Genomic DNA, 17,342 nt, shown 5'->3' on the forward strand with positions numbered 1-17,342 from the left:
GGCCTAATGTTGGCCTTACTCGACTTGGCACAATGTGGACCTAACTTAATGTGCGCAAGATGACTCGATTCAACTTGATGTGGACTGTATCAACCTTCACTTAACCTAGCCCAATATTGATCGACTTACTTGACTTAAGCCTTACCCAACCCATGGTCTCTACTCAACTTATCTTGACCTAGGCACGACTTGACTTAGGTAACATGGGTACAACCTAACTTGACCCAACATGAGCTATCTTAACCTAACCTGACTTTTCCTAAAACTAGACTTTATCTTATCTAACATGCCCAAACATGTATTTAGCCTGACTAGGCACAACTTGACTTAACTTGGACCTAATTCACCTTAACCTAACTTGGACTTTACCTGATCTGGGTCCATATCTACCAACCTGAGATTATGTTAGCCTAATTTAACTTTACATAAGTCCAACTCAATTTTGTTCGTACTAAATATAGATTTAGATTGAATAAATGTGGTAATGATGTTAGCTTGTTGACCCTTTTTATGTAAACTTTTTGGTCCTCCAAACTTTTTTTTTCCTTGACTCATATGAGTTAGGACTAAAGTCTTGCAAACTATGCCATATTAATAGGTCTAGTTTTCAAAGAAGACGATGTGGGAAAGATAAGATAATTTAAGTTTAAATTATATATTTCATTAAAGGTGAATTGGTCATTTCACCATTTCTTCAAGTACTAGAAGAAATGCCCTTGAAAGTATTGTGATACTCATTTAATAGTAAAATTACTATATATATGATAATGATCTTCCAATGGAAGAAGTGATTTTCATATGAATGAAATAGAAACACAAAAACACAATTTTATCTTATTTATTGTTATCAGTGCTTAATACATTTATGTTTAAAAATTGAATTTATTATATATATATATATATATATATATATATATATATATATATTTTTTGTGACATCCCATTTAATACATAAATTCTAGTAAATAAAACATCACATATTATAATATAAAGTAGAGCATGCAATAGAAGTATATGAGAATCAACCTTCTGTAGTTATCCAAAATATACCAAGGCAGGAGTATCATAAGCACAAAACAATGCCATAAATAGAACTTAAACATGAAATAGTTTGGCAAAAGAACTGCTCAACAGAGCAAAGAATTACAATTAAAATTGTTCTTCAAAAGGGTGCTCCAAAGAGCAAAAACTACCACCTAGTCTAAACAACATCTAAACATCACATATTATAATATAAAGTAGAGCATGCGCAGAAGTATATGAGAATCAACCTTCTACAGTTATCCAAAATATACCAAGGCAGGAGTACCATAGGCACAAAACAATGTCATAACCAGAACTTAAACATGAAATAGTTTGGCAAAAGGATTGCTCAACAGAGCAAAGAATTACGATTAAAACTATTCTTCAAAAGGGTGCTCCAAAGAGCAAAAACTACCACCTAGTCTAAATAACGGCATCTAAACATCACATATTATAATATAAAATAGAGCATGGATAGAAGTATATGAGAATCAACCTTCTACAGTTATCCAAAATATACCAAGGTATGAGTACCATAGGCACAAAACAATGTCATAAACAAAACTTAAACATGAAATAGTTTGTCAAAAGGATTTCTCAATAGAGCAAAGAATTACAATTAAAATTATTCTTCAAAAGGGTGCTCCAAAGAGCAAAAACTACCACCTAGTCTAAACAAAGACATCTCCACCATCGGAACGATCTCCAAGAATCTCCACATCTTCTTACACCAAAATTTGGTGATCATTGCAAAAAGGAAAACCATACAGGAAATAGACACAACTAAGCAATTACACTTAAAAGGAGAATATATATATATATATATATATATATATATATATATATATATATGTATGTATATATATATATAACACTCAAAAGAATTGTAGAATAATGCACCAATAACACCAAGCTAAGCAATATCAACTAACCCATCAGACAAGATGACACTATCCGGATCTAGACATTGATGTATGATTCTTGGTGGTTTTTGCACTTGTGGTGGCCTCTACTACCTGCAGAGCCAATGTCAATGGGTTTTACCCTACCATATAAGGTTAGTCCCTTTAACCGTCATAAGAACCTTGAGGTTGTTCTTAAAGATAGTACCTCATGCCCCTCTCACCACGTGACTTATTCCTCTTTACATGAGTCTTGAATGAACATTAGAGTATCAGGATAAACCTCCCCCATGGAATCTCCTATATTCTCACACAAGCATTTGAAAACACATATTAAAAACCATACAACATATGTCTCTCTTGGAAAATAACTAATTCCTATCATTTTTATCCAATCCAACTTAACAACACATTATGCAAACAATTTGGGATTTTAGAAATAAAATTGCAACTTGTGTAAAGCTTCAAAAATTTCGTATTTACATTCAAATTAAAGATGATTGAATCAAGAACTAAATGCAAAAAGAACCAACTTAATTGAATAACTATAGAGAAAGTTATGAACCAAACAAGCAACACACGTCAATGTTGTCAACAACCAAAACTAAAGGGACCTTGCGATAACAACTGCTCTCACTACAGTTAACGAAGTTGGAACCTTCATTTTACAAAAAGTGTGCAGTGTAGGAAAATGGGTAGCACCACACCATATGCTTCTTGGTTGTGAGATTTTGACTTGTTCCACTACATAATTTGATATCTTGCACTTTTATCTTCTCAAACTCATTTCAAAGTGGTTTATAGATGATACCAAACTGAACAATTGCAACAATCAATATCTCTCATTCCAATTGCATTCTAAACTACCTAAATTCTACATTTACCAAGTCTATAAATGAGTAAAAGCAAAACTTAGCTAAGTAATATCAAACCCTCAATTCAAACATGGTTACAACCCCAAAGTCTAACCTTGTACCATATTCTACATCACCTGCCAAAATAAAAGAGTTTCATCTCCATTCAACTCAAGAACCATATTTCTCCAAGACCCGCAACTTAATCTCACATGCATCCACTTTCAACATGTCACTATAACCCACCAAATTCAATATATGTATATATATTTCTCATAAAATAGACAACCACAAATTCTTTGAACACAAATATCTCTTCTATAACAATTAAAATTTTGAAAACTAAGCTTTTCTTATCAATACATGGAATTAAGCTATAGATTAACAAAAATCCCCAAATTTTCTAAAAATGAAATTCCCAAACTTGAAACAAGAACAAACCTATAATCCCTTCATTCAATATAAAAAACATACTAAGGCACAATCATTAGCTTCCCTTACATGGAAAGATGCTAACCCAACAATAGGCCCCAAAAGAAAAGCACTACAACATGACTACAACTTACGGAGCTAGAAAACAGAACCATGGGAGGCGAAAGATGAGTCCAAGATAGAGAACAACATAGGACCAAAGCTTTCGAACAGAACATAGCTCAAGGCCTAGCAGAGCTCCTGTTTCAGGAAAGGGAGGAAAACGATGATTTGGACAAAATGAGGGAGTGAGTAGCTGGAAAGGAGGTCTTGAAGGTAACAAGTGGATTGATCTCGACCCTTTAATAAAACCAGTCCAAACCTTTTAAAACAGAAATGAAGTCATATATATATATATTAAATAGAATTGTAATCAAAATTAGAAGTTACTTTCTTAAATTTTAAAAGTTTTATAAGGTCTATTTTGTCAAGAAAAGTATTTTGGAATTAGAATTATCACTACAAAAATATCTAATTTTATCGGGGATTTATTACTGGGGTTATAATAACCTCAAGCAAAAGATATATGTAACAGCCCTAATAAATATTACTAATATTTAATAAATAAATTCCATAACAAAATACGACCGCATTTAATATAAAACCATTTCCCAAAAACACGGGAAAATTAAAACTGTAATACAATGTAATAAATACTGGAGTCCATAATTTATAAAACTGAAATAAAATTTAAATGGCTCCCAAAAGGTTACAAAATTATCTCAAAACCAAAATAATAAACATATATACATAAATCCCCAGCTATCCCTCGCTCCGAGTCTATGCATCTCTTGGCCCACCTGTCAAATCATCTACTCCCAGATAACGAATCATCCGATCATCTCCACACACACAAAAAGGGTGAGCTATGCACAATAATTAAACAAATTACATGAGATAAATATGCCAGCCATCCCAAAATAACATAATTAAATATCTCATTGTCAAATTACCCAACCATGACCTCATAGTCCTTCATGAGTCATATGCATGAACTAGGTCTTGGGACTTCACTGTGCTCCCACGAAACTAACTCATTTGTGGTCCAACCCTATGAGCCTATCCCGCTCATAGTCCTGCCTTACAGACTCCTTGTCTGTAGTAAAACATCCAAGTCTTCTCAACTTGGACCCTGGCACCCAAACACCCAATTCAGTCTCGCCTGAGCTACAATGCAAGCAACACATCCAACTTGATCGCGACATCTCGCTTAGGCGAGACCGTCTCGCTTGAGCGAGACCCTGGTTCGCTCAAACCCACCAAACTCCTCGCCTGGATGAGGTTTCGCGCTCAAAACAATCCAGGTTTCCTCGCGACCTCCCTTAGGCGAGTGTCTCTTGCTTGAGCGAGAGATTAAGTCGCTCAACCCCATCCAAGGTCGCTTGAGCGAGCAGCGCGAACCAAACCAAACATGAGGTTCTGCAACTCTCGCTTAGACGAGATAGATTCGCTTGGGCGAGACTTGCAGAGTTCCCTCACTGTTACACACACAATTTACCCAAAACATTGTCAAACCAAACCCAAAAATATACCAAATAACATTCAATCATTGCCCAACATAAAACAATGGCTAGCAAACATCAAACATACTATTTCATTCATTCATATACCCAACTCGAGAGTGAATCACTTTCTACCCTATTCCCTACCAAAACCCTCATTCAGTCATATTCCATTACCACAAAAACTTATTGCACATTATCAATTTCCACCATTCCCAATTACAGGTCTATAATATGCATTTTATACCATATAAAATCAATATGAGAATAAACAAACCTAGAACCACAGTCAAAATTCGTATACAAAATAGACAGCTCCCCTAACCTGAATGTTTGATTGAAATTGGGAAGAAAATGGGATTCCTTGGTTCACCAATGATTTGGCACAGACTCTCTCTCAATTCAGCCCCTTACATTCTTCCTTTTATAAGTTCCTTAAGGTGGTTTAATGAAAAAAAAAGAGATTGGCTTTAGTGTGGGCTTAATGGCTATTCAAGTCTCTTAGTTGGTGATTTTTCAACACCTAATGGTTACCCTTCTGCTAGGTTTTCTTTGCCTCTTCACATTCAAACCACAACTAATAGTTAGCAAAAATAAAGCTTACTCTATGCCCATCAAGGTTTAAACCCATGACCTTCCACTCATAAGAACAAAGCATAACCACTATGCCAAATCACATTTTGTGATAACCATTATAATCTTATAATAATAAACCATACAACACATAATTGACATTCATAGGACTCGAACCCAAGTCCTCTCACACAATTAAAGTACTCTCAACCATTTGAGCTAGTACTTTTCCACGTCACATCAAACAATAATTAATGTCATAAAGACTCTTTCTACTCGCATTTATTAATTAATTAATTATTTAATAAATTAATATCACAGGTCTTACAATATACATAGTAAGGGTTTTAGAAACCTTTAGTAAGTAGAAGGGGTTTTTTAACAAACCCTAGTAAAATTATCGTTACCCTTTTATTTTTCTCTCTTTTTCATAATTTTTGAAGGGCGTTTTCTCTTGGTCTCTTTCTCTTTCTCCATTTCTCGTGTTACCTTTGTAGCAGTTTCTCCATACTTTCTCCATATCACATATTCTCGAAGAAGAAGTAGGATTACGAGTACCCTCGTCTCCCTCATTTCGTCATTGATGCTTTCATTTTCATTTATTTGATTTCATCTCCTTGAAGCAGTTCCTTGAAGTAGTCGTGGCTCGTGCTTTAGAAGTAAGCTTTCGATTTCATCGTTCTCCCTAAAATCAGTACTCGTGCCTCTTTGTGGTAAACACATTAGTGATTTCATGCTCGCTAACTTTCGATTTCGGTGGTCTCTCTAATTTTATCTCCTTATAATAGTTGTGGCTCGTGTCCTAGGAGGAAGACGTTCGCTCTTTCGATTTCATCAATCGTTCTCCTTGAAATAAGGTAATAAACATCATTCTTTCGATTTCGCCATTGTTCTACCTGCTTTCGATTTCATCATCTTTATCTGCTTTCAATTCTGCATCGTTCTTTCCATTTCAATGGTTAAACTATTGGTTAAACTATTAATTGGATTTCCAGTTTACTCTTTTTCAACCTCATTCAAAAACTGATCAATGCTTAAAAGAGATGTAGCACAAAACAAGATGATTATTTCCTGATTTAATATTTTTATTTATCTTTCTTATTTATGTGTTGTGCGCCTTTCCTATTAAATAGTTGTTGCATCATACTCTGAATTGTGCAAAATTGTATGTGCTGTATTCATCTACATTTTAATTTAAAAAATATATTCGTTTTCTATAAATGAATTTTCTTAATGTTCTAGGACCATTTCAATTAAAAAATAAAAGTCTATAGTAACAATTGTTGAACTACATAAAGGACTTTGATTGTAGTGTTACGATATGAAGAGATAAAATATATAGAATGGAATGGAGTTATGCAGAGATAAATCTAATGCAGAGATAGTATATAGAATGTTAAAACAACTTTATTTAAAACCAATAACTTCACTGATAGAATATCAAAAAGCTTTTAACCCTATTTAGAAGATTCAATATCTGAAGTTTTTTTCTGAAATAATTGTGGTCACCCAATGAATAGACCAGTCCGTATTTGGTCCACAAAGATCCGGTATTCAATTTATGGAATGTAAAAAACCAGGATAAAAAATAGGGGAAGTATAGATAAAAAAAAATAGTATTTGGAGGTCCAACTAAATCCTAATTAAGTGAGAGGACCTGGTAAACATGAACTCCAAGGAGTTTCTTACAAAAAGATTGCGAGAAGAATTTCTTACTTTTATGGGGATGAGAATGTGGTGATGGCTTTGGAAAATATCTTATCTATTACTAAGCTATACATCAGGAAGGAGTTCTAGGTCTCTCAAAGAGGTATTTACTTATATAAAAGATTTCATGAGAGTTATCAAGAAAAACTGAATGATTATGTATCAAATTGTGTTAGTAAGGGAAAGGAGGGGAGTTAGTAGGAAGATAAGGAATATCATGGAGTAAAGAACAATGATCATGGCGTCTCAAAGACCACTTGTTCATATTTTCAGTTTCAGCCTTTGTTTTGCATTGAATATATACCATAGATATTGATATCCAACTATACCAGTATCTGTAGACGAATAATGTAGTGGACTTGGTTGATTGAGTGTTTACATTCATTTTTCATCATGCAATGATGCTCTTCTAGAGAACTTGGAAGTTAATCCTCACTTAGTTCTTCCTAAGATTCACGTTCATCATATTCCTATTCATCATAGAAAACAACCCTCATTCTCAAATATGTTCTCTTATTTACTAGTAAAATTGAATATTATATGTAAAGGGAACAAAGAGAGATCAAGAAAGAACCTGTGATGAGTTTGTAGCTAATGGTATTCATAACCTGGTGGTAATTTTCCATTCCAATAAAGTGAAATCCATTGAAATTCTGCTCTTAAACATTTCACGTAAATGATGTTTTGTCAAATGATGTTACTAAAAAATTCTTCTCTATTAGCATAGTTTATTAGCTTCCCATTTTTTCTTTTTTCTGTTAGTGTTTTTTGTTGCTTTGCCTTGTATAAATACACAGGGGTTTTCTCCTTGCTTTACCTTGTATCATAAGGTATTTTAAAGATGACTTTAATTAATCTTACTTTTGTATTGTTAATATGATTAATATATACTCTTAATTAGCAATTTGTTGTGATGAAAAGCTAAACTAAAATAGTTATTACTTATGAATTCATATCAATAACAATAAATTACACTCTATAGGCCACAATGGATTGCATTCTCAGGAAAACAAATTAAAATTAGAAAACAGGGCCTGATTGAAAACATAAGTTGTGGTTAATTAATGAGTGCCGGCAACTCTTTTCAACAAAATATGATTGAACTTTGTCTGTGTCTGAGTCGGTTCATGCCTAACTTGTACTCACCCTGCAGCCTTTCTGCACTCTTCTAGGCATTCAAATATTATGTTCATACGTAAATGCATTGCTTTCACATTTTTTTTTTAGGTTTTCTTTCTAAGATGAAACGTATTGTACCCGAATAAAAAATCAAAAGATGAAGTTATGATGAGATCCTGCAGAAACATAATAATTTGTTGCATATAATAGTTTTTAAACATAAAATTTATTAAAAAATTTAAACCATATTTTATATATATAATACTAATTTATATGTTTCAAACGATTATGATAATTTTCAAAGTTTTATCCACTTATTCAAAGAATATTATAGTAATGCCTTTATCACACAACCATGTAATACGATTGAAAATGGATGAAAATAAATTTATAAATGTGTGTTTTTCTTCATTTTATCATAGACACTTTTATAATTTTACAGCCATAATTTTTTCCTTTTTTCTAAAACTAAATAGATTTTCCCCTTTTGTTAAATGTCTATGTTTTATCCTTTCTTTTGGTTTCATCTCTTTTCTACTTTTAATTTGTTTAAATATTTTTGTTTACGGATGTTTAATGTTTAAATATAGTCACCTAGGATTTAGTATCAACTTAAAGCAAGTTTCATACTAAATAACTAGGAAGTGTGTCGCAACCGAAATCGCGACGGGACGGTGAATCAAAAATTAAAATTTGTAAAAATAGAGTTTGGAGTCGCCACCATAGTTATTATAGGAAACTATGGAAAACCATAAAAAAAAGAGCAAGGTCTGCGGAAAAAACCAGATTTTTTCCATCTCTCTTTTTTTTCTCTTTTTTTTTCCCTAAGATTAAAGTTTGAAAAATCTTTGAAGAAAATTTTGTTTCACATTTTATTTTTTTTATTTTTTATTTATTTATTTTTATTTTGAAAATAAATTTATTCACCTAGACGAAATTGGGTGTTGATAGATGCCCCTCTTTACTTAGATTTTACTAAATAATATGAAAATTTGACTTTTTCATATTATCGTAATAAAAGATAAGTAAAGATAAAAACACTAATTTCGTTCGGGTTTCAAAAGAAGACAAATTTCAAGACAAACTTGACCATACCAAGTAGAGGGTCTCGATTTGACACACTAATTCTTTTTATTTTATTTTTTTTTTGAAAAAACCAAATTAGACCAATCCCGAGGAGAGGGTCTAGATCCAAAGAATTCGGCGACCATTACCATGTAGAGGGCCCTAATCCTAAAAACATATTTTTTTTTTGTACTTTGACGTTTTGAAAAAAAGATTAGACCAATTCCGAGGAGATGGTCTATATCCAAAGGATTCGACGATCATTACCATGTAGAGGGTCTCGATCCGAAAAAAATCTTTTTGTAACTTTGACTTTTTGAAAAAGAGATTAGACCAATCCTGAGGAGAGGGTCTATATCTAAAGATTCGGTGACCATTACCACATAGAGGGTCCCAATTTGATAAAGAAATCAATGACCCTTGCCGCGTAGAGGGTCTTGATGTAAAGAGATCAATGATCATTGCCTCATAGAGGGTCTCGACGTGACATAAGAAATCAAAGACCATTACCTCGCAGAGGGTCTTGATATAAAGAGATCGATGACCATTGCCTCGCAGAGGGCCTTGATGTGACAAAAGAAATCAATGACCATTGCCTCGTAGAGGGTCTTGATGTAAAGAGAACGATGATCATTGCCTCGCAGAGGGCTTCGACGTGACATAAGAAATCAATGACCATTACCTTGTAGAGGGTCTTGATGTAAAGAGATTGATGACCATTGCCTCGTAGAGGGTCTCAATGTGACATAAGAAATCAATGACCATTGCCTTGTAGAGGGTCTTGATGTATAAAAGGAGAACTTGAATTTTGCTTTTGAAGTGTCGACAAACATCGCGTGAATGTCTAACATTACTGAGACTTACACAAAAAATTATCATTGTTGACTTTTTTTTTTAAAATGATTTTCAATGATTTGATGATGCATGAATAATTTTCTTTTTGAACCTATATGATGATGCATACATGGATGCATGGATGCATGGTGGGACTTATAAGACTCTTATTTGCTCTTTTTTATTTTTCTTTTTTCCATAAATCTAATAAATGTTGGAGGAGTTATGCATATGCACACGTTATGAATCATTGATGATGTATGACATGCTATGATTTTCTTTTTAAACCTAGATAACGATGCATGCATGGATGCGTGGATGTATGAATTTTTCTTTTGCATTTTTTTAAAACAAATTTGAATTGTTCCCCATTTCATGGTTATTTCGAATTCATGGAATCATTCTACTTTGATATTTTTTTTACTTTTTCAAATCATTTCTTTGGTCTAATCAGTTTACTAACGAACACTTTTTTTAATCATTTCTTTTAAAACACTATTTGAATGACATCCATGAAATTTCCAAGGGCTTGAAAAGGCTTGGATGAGGTGATGAAGATTAACTAGGGAGTTGCCCCAATTTGAATTGGTCTCAGGGCACAAAATGTGTTTGAGCTTTTCCAATTATTGATGGTATGAAGAAAATGATGGGGACTTCAAAAAAAAATTACCCAGTTGAGGATGGTCTTAGGGTGCAAAAGCGTGTTTGACTTTTCCCAGTTGAGGAGGTGGAAAAGTGACGGGGTCTTCACAAGTTGCCCCTAATGTGATCATAGTCTTCAATATAAATAAATGCCCCAATTTAGAATGAATTATAGGAATAAACAAAGTGACTGCCTCAGTTTGGGTTTAGGATTGATAAAGATGGACTATGTTAAGGTTGGTCAAGGTTTAGGGTTGAAGGATATTGTATGAGCAAAAATGGAATTTCATGAAGAATGAATTGAGAAGGGGACAACCCAAATTTAACCAGATTGCTTGATTGCCCGTGTTGATTTTGGAGCTTTGGAAACATGTCAACCAAACACAAATTGCCCCAATGTTTAAAAGAAAACCTATGAACACACTTTTTCAATCCTTTTTTTATAATTTTTTTTAGAACAAACATGTTAGCAAAAAAAAAAATTCCTCTTAAATTAAAACCTTAGAAAGATAACAACCAATCTTTGATTTTGTATGGACTTTATTAGGCTTGTATTGTGGCCAAGGCTAGGGGTATGGGAGTAAATGATAGTAAACACCCAAACAAGTGATATGAGGATTGTTTCAACAAGGATCTTTGAATAATGTTTCATTCAGAAATTTGTTTGACTTCTTCTTGTTCACCTTTTTTTCTTTCTATATTTTGACCTTTTATTGTCATTCTTCAAACTTTTGCTTTTTTCTTTCTATATAACCATATCATTTCTTTCTTTTTTTTATTGGTGAACTATCAGTCGGATGAAACAAATGCAAACATTATGTCAACCCTTACTATGAGGGTGACCCTTGTTTAGGATAATTTGAAAGAAATTTGTTGAAAGGCTCAAATTGGGTAGCAAAGGATAATTACTTCTATTTTTTTGGATAAAGAAACATGGCCACCTATAATTTCAAATCATGGTTGTTTTTCTCAACATAAACTTTAATTCAGAGGAAAAGAATTGATTTCATATGACAGGATGCCCCTTATTTTGTTCTATTTTTTCTTTTTTTGGGTCTTATTTTTGCCTAGACTGTCCTTCAGAGTTTTTAGTCTAGTAGACTTTTTTTCATTTTTTTTGTTTAGAGAGTTTCTTGAAATCATTTTAAGGTATGTGTCCCCTTTGTGATGATCCTCCATGGAAATGAAAACAAGGTTTACGGTGGAAAACAAGGTTTACGATGGAAGAGAGATGGATAGGGAAACAGATTTGAGCAATTTCATGCATGCAAGATTAGATGGGTACATCAAAAGAAATGATAATAAACAATATTTTATTTCTTTATTAAATCCATTAATTTGACAAAAAAAAATTATTATTTTGTCATTTTTCATAAGAAAATTCCAAGAATTTGGTGATAAAGAAAGTGGGAAACAATTTGAACTTATTGTAGTGCAATTTTCTTTTTTGTTTATTTTCCAAAATTGATGCCGATGCATGCTATGTGTTTGAATCTTTGGATAAGATATCATTAATGACCACAAAATGGAATGCAATGCATGTTTGTGCCTTGCAAGGCACTTATTCACATGATATGTTAATGAAATGTATATGTTTATGGCTAATAATGATGTGATTGTGATGAATTTATTATTATATATAAGGAAAGGTGAGGGTAAAGGACGCAAATAGTCTCCCTTTAGTGCCTATATTCAACATGAGTTTGATGCTTAAAGTTATAGGGGAAAGTATATGTGCTCATAAGGATAGTTTCCTAATACCTAAATATCAAGGTCACTAGAGTTATGGCCCACTTCATGGCATTTCCCACAATAGTTGGTAAACAACAAGAAGTGGGAGTACCAATGAAGCAAACAAACTCTAGTTGAGGTTCTCACAATGATCACTTGGGAAGTACATCCACTATGACACTGCTACGCAATCCCCTCTAATTCTAAGCAACTCAGACCCGGGTATAGGGCCCCACTCATGTAATGAACAAAATGTGTGTGTGAAGGGAGAATACAAGGTATACCCAAACCCACCACCTGACAATTATTCCAAATACAAAAATAAAGAAGAATATACACATACAATTATTCTAAATATAAAAAAAAGATAAAAAAAACATACCCAAAAAAAATGAGAAAGAAAAAATATGAAGAAAAACCACATCAATTTTGCACATCCAAATAAATGGTTTGACTCTCTAGGGTCCCTAGTAGAGTCGCCATCTGTCGCAACCGAAATCGCGACGGGACGACGAACCAAAAAATAAAATTTGTAAAAACAGAGTTTGGAGTCGCCACCATATTTATTATAGGAAACTATGGGAAACCATAAAAAAGGAGCAAGGTTTGCGAAAAAACCAGATTTTGGGTCGGGAGTCGGTTACGCGTGGGGAAGGTATTAGCACCCCACAACGCCCGTCCTAAGACGGTACCTTTAATTAAATGTGCAAAAGTTGTGTGGTCTTTCAAAATATTTATTTTTCCCAAAAAATAATATAAAAGGATGTACAAAATAAACAAAAATACTTTCTTGGTTTTTTGGGCCCGACGAGGATTAATCCTCGCTCCTATGTATCTCCTTGTGAATGGAGAATCATGGTTACGTAGTTCTTTATGAATAACTATTTGGACAAATATTTGAAAAATTATTTAATTTTTTTAATAATTTTGAATACCTTTTTATTTAAATTTTTAGTATTATTTTAATATTGATGTCAAGCGACGTGAGCAGCCGAACATACACTGAAAATAATTTCTTTTTTTAATCATTGATTTTTTTTATCTTTTATAATGTTTCATATTTTTTAAAAGTTATTTAAAAGTGGATGTGAATGTCACTGCGATGTGAGCAACCAGATAGATATTAAAAAGTAAACAAAGAAAGCTATTTTTTTATTTTTAGATCATCTGTATCTATTTTTAGAAAAAAACAAAAGTCTAAATTGGATGTCATGCGATGCGAGCGACCGAACAGACAATAAAGAAAGGGGAAAAATATTTTTTATGATTAAGAAAAAGAATGAAAATTGAAAAAAAAAAACTAAATCAAAGGATGAAAGAATTGAGAGTGATGTACCTTAAAAAATTTTCAATATCTCCTCACCTTTTCTCTTTTCTTTTCTTTTTTTGCTTTCTTTTCTAATATGTGGGTGTAAAGAGAGAAAGAGAGAGTGTAGAGAATTTTTTTTCTTCTTTTTTCTACCTCCTTCAATAGTTTTTTTTAAAGAGAGATAAAAAAGAGGTGTGTATGTGGGAGTGGTGATGGGAAAGAAGTAGAGTAGTGTAGAGAATTTTTTTCTTCTTTTATCCATCTCTCTTTTTTTTTCTCTTTTTTCCCTAAAATTAAAGTTTGAAAAATCTTTGAAGAAAATTTTGTTTCACATTTTATTATTTTTTATTTACTATTTATTTATTTTTATTTTGAAAATAAATTTATTCACCTAGACGAAATTGGGTGTTGACAAAGTGTTGTCAAATTGCTTATGTTTTTAGTTTTCAAGAGTGTGTGTCTCTTATATTGAATGTGCTATATTTGGTTGGTTTTGTCTTTTACTTGGTTACATTATGATGTGAAGCCTAGAGACTTATACAACATGGGTGGAGATGATGTTGACAATTTTCATGAATGTGAGCCATTTGAACAACAAAACCTAGGAATATTATTTTCTAACGAGGATGGAAATATACAACTAGCAAGGTTTTTTTTTCTTTTTTCAATTGTTGAGTCATTTTACTAATTCATCTTAAATTATTATCCTTCATTATTTAATTTGATGTAGTTATCTTATTTGTAGACCACCTGAAGATGAAGAATATATCAACCAAGAAGAAAATGTCAACCAATAAATCTTCTACATGGGGACGTGTAGTTACACCTGCAACTCATCATCAATCTCATTCAGGTAATTATGATCACTTAAAAACATGAACAATTATGATTCTCCATTTTAATCTACTCAAAACAAGCTTTTAGTAGATTAACAATTATGATCTCTCCGTTTTAATCTGCTCAAAACAGTTAGATTCAACATACCAACCCCACTTGTGTGTGCCAGATACTTCCACCTAATACCAAAATGCAGGATCTGACCTACTTTTTATTTCCTTATTCTCATGGAAGAGTTTGTTTCTTTCAAGATTCAACCTGGACGTATAATGTATTTTAGGTGCTAACTTTGATCAACAGACTTGTGTTTCTTAGTCATTTATTTAAAGTATTAAGAATAAAACTTATTGTGTAGAAGAAATTAAGTTAACCTTAATGATACAAGTGTTTATTTGGAATGAAATGCTACTTTATATTCTGAAGTATTCCTTTTATACTATTTCACTAACCAAATCTAAGGTCTAGTCACTATCAAACATCAATAAAAATGTGAAAAATACAGTAAGAAGGTTAATAAAATGATTCATAAACAACATACACAATTTCATCAAGTTAATGCCAATTCAATCATTCACTGTCTCTGTTTTGTTTTTGCTTCTCAGTAACAACATCAACTTTTACGCTCAATACTTACTTCTCCAACATGGAACTATGATCACAAACTATTATAAATTGTGTCTTTATTTTATTCATATTGAACAGGATTTTACTATAAATATGATAAGAGAAGTTACATGCAGCAAGCATGCATGCTGCATAAACAACCCAATTGAGGCAATGCAATGCAATGCAAATTTTCATCTTTATAAGTAGATAACAAGCATATTTTTCAATTCTTTTCTTTTCTGCATAGCTTTGTTATTTTTCTAACTATCAATTTTTATCTATTGTTAGGAGACTTTTCAACCTCAAGTAAGTCTAAGTCAAAACTTGAAGTGAGTACTCATTCTTCATTGCCTAGTACTCAACCTCCACGACTTGAAGTACAAATTTCAACCCCAATTACACCTCAAGTAAATATTCAACAAGGTCCTACATTTTCATTTTCCCTTCCACTTCCATCTACATCTCAAGCAAGTATTCAACAAGGTCCTAAATATGCTTGCCCTCCACCTCCATCTGCACCTCAGCCAAGTAATTTGTTTTATCATATTTCATGAATAAGTATTATGTATATAATCTGTTTTACATTACATTTTGTATATATCAATTTGATTTTATATTTAGTTTTAGGAATATCTAACAAATTTATTTTCAGGAACCTTAAAAGTGAGGATATCTTCAACTAGCCAGCCCCCAATTGTGCCTCAATCTAATTCTTAGCCACCATATCAATCATTTCATGTATCTGAACCAACAATACCAACTACATCACATTCATATTCTAAAAATGAAAAGGAAGAAAATGAGGAGACTGAGTCACAAGTAGATGAACAAAGGCCTGCAACCCGAAAAAGAGCATGGTTTGTTAATGTCATTGGTAAGAAACTATATACAAAGTACTACATAATATATTATACGTATATTTGTCTTTATAATAAATTAGTAACAATTATTTTCTCACATTCCGTAGATGATCAAGGAAAGAGAATTACAAAACAACTACGAACCAATGATGTGTGGCATTTACCTCCTAATGAAAGGATTGTTGTGCAGTGGAATAATGAGGGTCAACCAATTGCAGATGGTGGAGCATTATTGAATAGGTTCTTAGGTAGCATTGCAAGAAACTCTAATTCTCTTCCTATTAGTTATTCTAGTTGGAAGAAGATTCCTAAAGATTATAAAGAAGACGTACTTAAGAATACTATTCAGGTCAATATTGTAAAAGCTTAATGTATGATTTAATATAATATAACTCTTGTTAATTTTAACTGTTTTATGTTTTGAAGGCTAAGTTTGATGTCCATTCCGATGTTCATATAAGCCACATCCTTTTAAATCACTTAACATAAAGTGGAGAGACCACCGACAGGAATTGTGGCAAGTTAGAAATGATGGAACACGTACTAGAGATGAATTGATCGCAATGGCTCCACTAGGAATAGATAGAGATCATTGGGCTTCTTTTGTGGATTATCGACTAAATTCAAAAACAAAGGTATATTGAAACTATTTTTCATCAACATTGTTCAAGTTAATGATTATTAATTTTTATATGTTGATGATTAGAAGCATGCTCTGAAAAATAAAGATAATAGGGCAAAGCAAACCATTGCTCACACATGTGGATCTAAGAGCATTGCAACGAAAAGAGATGAAATGGTGACAATACTACATGTCTTGATGTGAACTTTTTGTTTCAATTTTTGGATTTATGTGTCATATATTTTTTCTTTAATTTTGTAGGAAAAAGAGTGTGGCCACAAGGTTAGTAGAGGAGAGGTATGGATAGCAACACATAAACATGCTAATGGAGCCTTTGTGAGTGATGAAGCGAGGGAAATCAATGTAAGTTCAATTCTAATAAAGTCTATAATTGTCAACCATACTTTGTGTTATTTTAATTAGTTTCTTCTTATGTTCTTTGTAGGAAAAAATTCAAGTATATGAATCAACATCATCATCATCATCTGTATCAAAAGAAATATCAAGTACTGATTCCTTAGCTTTTGCTTTCGGAAGCCAAGAACATTGTGGACGTGTTAGGGGTTTGGGTTTGGGTCCTTGTCCATCTAAAGTGTTTGGCTCCAAGGGTCATTCATATAATGGAACATCTTCAAGTTATCCTTCTAATGCTCAGTTACAAAATCAGGTTAATTTTTTAGTTTTG

General features: G+C 32.6%; 1 long non-coding RNA gene across 1 annotated transcript; it reads left to right on the plus strand.

The window, feature by feature from the left end:
- Positions 1-16,812: 16,812 nt before the first annotated feature.
- Positions 16,813-17,140, plus strand: LOC114168545. Its single transcript, XR_003600694.1, has 3 exons — positions 16,813-16,834; positions 16,919-17,020; positions 17,103-17,140. It is a non-coding gene; the product is annotated as an uncharacterized LOC114168545 (long non-coding RNA).
- Positions 17,141-17,342: the final 202 nt, after the last annotated feature.

This window comes from Vigna unguiculata, chromosome 11, assembly GCF_004118075.2.
Source record: "Vigna unguiculata cultivar IT97K-499-35 chromosome 11, ASM411807v1, whole genome shotgun sequence".
NCBI lineage: Eukaryota > Viridiplantae > Streptophyta > Magnoliopsida > Fabales > Fabaceae > Vigna > Vigna unguiculata.